Raw genomic sequence first — 3,790 nt, 5'->3', positions numbered from 1 at the left:
CCCAGAAGCGAGCTGAAGGCCAGGCGGGGAGGGACGTGGAATGAGATAAGAGGAAGACGTTATGAGGAGATGGAGGCCCCGGGAGAGAAGCGTCCCAACCTCCCCCGCCAACACCAGCCCATCCTTGCCTCCGCCCACCTTCTTCTCTGTTTCTAGAGACGCTGTTTTCAGCGAAGCCACACCCCCACCTCTCTACCCGGAGCAAGCACTGAAAACAGAAGCGTATGCGATTTTTTATGCTGGTCAAATACACATATAACATAACATTTGTCATTAGCAACACTTAGTACCTTCACGGTATTATGCAGCCATCACCACTGTGTGTCCTGATCGTGTTTGTTACCCCAAAGGGACAGCTTGTGCCCCCTCTCCTCAGAGGGACAGCAGCCACTCTCCTCTCCTCAAAACCGTGTTCAGATGCCACCAAGTAGGTGACAATGTGTTGTAACTACATGTGTGCTGCCTCTTCTACCCTTGTCAAAGGGGGTGCTAGGCTTCCCTCCTCCACGCGACATCTACACATGTCATTTTAAATTTCCTAGTGGTAGAGCTCTTGGCGGTAGAGCATTCAACTCTCCATCTCAAGGCTGTGAGTTCAAGCTCCAAACTGGGCACAGAGATTACTTAGGGATAGATGAATGAATAAATACATAAATAAATTTTCCAGTAGCCACATTAAAAAGAAACAGATGAGGGGCGCCTGGGTGGCTCAGTCAGTTAAGCGTCCGACTTCAGCTCAGGTCGTGATCTCTCAGTCTGTGAGTTCAAGCCCCGCATCAGGCACTGTGCTGACAGCTCAGAGCCTAGAGCCTGCTTTGGATTCTGTATGTGTATCTGTCTCTCTCTGCCCCTCCCCCACTTGTGCTCACTCTCTCTCTTTCTCTCTCTCTCTCAAAAATAAGTAACATTAAAAAAAATATAGGGGTACCTAGATGGTTCATTTGGTTAAACATCCGACTGCACGGCTCAGGTCACAATCTCAAGGTTTGTGAGTTCGAGACCTGCATCGGGCTCTGTGCTGACAGCTCAGAGCCTGGAGCCTGCTTCGGATTCTGTGACTCTCTCTCTCTCTCTCTGCTCCTTCCCCACTTGCCCTCTGTCTCTTTCAAAAATAAACATTTAAAAAAATTTTTAATTTATTAAATAAATTTATAAAAAATTTAAAAAAGAAACAGATAAAATGAATTCTAATAATTTACTTACCCCAGTTTATCCAAATTGTTATCATTTCAACATGTAATCATCATAAGAATGATTGCTGAGATACCTTATACTCTTTCATTTTTGCAAAATCTTTGAAATCCCGTATGTACTGTACATGTGCAGCGTATCTCAATTTGGACCAACCACATGTCAGTAGCCCTTAATGGCTACCATCTGGACAGTGCAGCTCTGAATAATTTGTAGAATGCTATTAGTATCCTAAATCATCACCTTCTAAAAGGTGATTGATTATTAACTACACAAATATCTGAGGCTGTAAGTTTATTTTTAATATATATATATTTTCCTAATTATGAAAAATAATAGAGAAATTACCCATAAGTGCCAACACAAGAAAAGCTATAATCACTTTTTAAAATTTTTAATGTTTATTTATTTTTGAGAGAGAGAAAGAGAGAGAGAGCATGAGCAGGGGAGGGACAGAGAGAGGGAGACAGAGGGTCCAAAGAGGGCTCCGTGCTGACAGCAGAGAGCCCAATGCGGGACTCGAGCTCACAAACTGTAAGATCGTGTCCTGAGCGGACATTGGGTGCTTAACTGACTGAGCCACCCAGGTACCCTTGTAAGTCACTTTTTAACACTCCATATATTGAGTTCTCTGTGGTTCTTTTCCCGTGAGTGTCTACACCACACGCAGGCACCAGCACTTTGCGGTGGAAAGTGAAGACCAGCGTAACCACTGTCCAGAGGCAAACGTGGAGCTTTCCCCAGAGTCACAATTATCTATCATTGCCCAGGGTTCAGAGTGACCCCCAAGGACGGCTGCAGTTTTGTCATATAGCTGCCAACCCTCTTGTTCCCCAACAAAGCTAGAGACCACAGAGATCTAACCTAGAAGCCTGGACTTGAATTTCAAAATTCCTCCCCACCGCTAGATTCGTATGGCTTTCTTTCTCAAACACATTGGAACCTAAGTTTGAAAACATGTCCTGGGGATTGAGGAGGTTGGTGATGTGGCCTGTGTCTAAGAGCCCTTCCAACCCGAACTTTCCAGCGCACTCCACTGTATTCATTTATCCCCCTGACAGGCACACACGGACACACAATATCACACATGCTCACACACACACACATACACCGTCTGGGTCACCAGTTCCACCCCAGGGAATAGCCCGCAGAGAAGGAAGAACACCTCTACTCAACCTAGCTAACTCCCTGGGAAAACACAAAGCTCTAAACAGAAGCACTTGTATTTAGCATTCATGCTCAGAAAGAACACCCAGCAGAAATCAGTCTCAGTATCCGAGAATGTAAAAACAATTTTTGTTCAGGTTCCCAGAAGCTTCATACCACAATGCCCCAAGTTGGGAAAAAAATGTGCCATTTCATATGTTTATAACAACATGTGATTTAATATTATACAGTTTTGCTTAGTCACAAACCAGAACAAATACTTTCAGATTTATGACATCCCTCTCTTCAGAGACTTAAGTAATCACAGTTAATAATGCAGCCAATCCACAGCCCGAGGAAAAGCTTTATAATTTGAGGGAACCGAAGATTCCTGAGAGGCAGGTTATTTTCAAGAAGGATTTAAGGTTTTAGAGCTCTCAATGAAGCTTGAAATTCATCTTTTCCAGTTCACATCGAAAGGGTTTTCTCTGAAGCTTGGCTGGGAGGTAGAAAGAGAAAAACCAGTGGGCACACAGCGTCTCCCTGCGCCCTTAGAAAACGTAGCAATTACTCATCAGCATTCCTAATCTTTGCCTTGCCTTTTTTTTTAACGTTTATTTTTGAGAGAGAGAAAGAGAGAGACAGAGCACGAGCAAGGGAGGGGCAGAGAGAGAGACAGAATCTGAAGCAGGCTCCAGACTCTGAGCTGTCAGCACAACCCGATGTGAGGCTCGAACTCACAAACAACGAGATCATGACCTGAGTAGAAGTCTGAAGTTTGACCGACTGAGCCACCCAGGCGCCCCATCCTTACTTTGTCTTTAAACATTTTGTAAACCCCTACCATCGGCTCCCATACTCTTTACGTTATTAACGTTGTATTTTGGTCCATCTTTATTAAATTTTATTTATTTATTTATTTTTTAATTTTGGTCCTTCTTATTTGATGATTCACTAAAAGGCATTTATTGATTTAAAAAAGCAAATATCCTTACAAAACATACTTTCTCATTTCTTCTCCCACACATACGTGCATACACAGGCATTTGTTACACCACTTGTAAACAATGCTTAAACCCCAAGCATTGCCCCTTCCTGGCAAATTCATTCAGGATTACTTAATGACATGGCGGTTAACTCAGTTGCTTAGAGGCTTGGGTTGTAGGTTTGGTGCCTTCAGAGCTCCACTCTGTCAGGGCACAGAGAGCCTTCGCTGTATCCAGAAGGAGGACTGCGGCCCCCTGAGGGCTGGAGGCGCCTCTGTGTGTTTGGATGAGTATAAACCCATCATCCAAACTGTGTGCGTCCATGTTGAAACATACGTGTTTAGTGAGTTCATTTTTCACTGAAAGCCAGGACCTATTACTCCAGTGTGTCCTGACCCACCTTTAAGGAAAACATCAGCATTAAAGTAGGGTGAGGATTCTAAAAACTTGGTCAACAGAAAATCAGG

The 3,790-nt window shown here is 43.8% G+C and overlaps 1 pseudogene; it reads right to left on the bottom strand.

Annotated features, from left to right (window-relative positions):
* Positions 1-401: 401 nt before the first annotated feature.
* Positions 402-515, bottom strand: LOC144228040 (U6atac minor spliceosomal RNA; annotated as a pseudogene).
* Positions 516-3,790: the final 3,275 nt, after the last annotated feature.

This window comes from Crocuta crocuta, unplaced genomic scaffold, assembly GCF_008692635.1.
Source record: "Crocuta crocuta isolate KB4526 unplaced genomic scaffold, BGI_CrCroc_1.0 scaffold556, whole genome shotgun sequence".
Taxonomy (NCBI): Eukaryota; Metazoa; Chordata; class Mammalia; order Carnivora; family Hyaenidae; genus Crocuta; species Crocuta crocuta.
The sequence above is the reverse complement of the archived record's forward strand: the minus strand, read 5'-3'. Positions and strand labels throughout refer to the sequence as shown.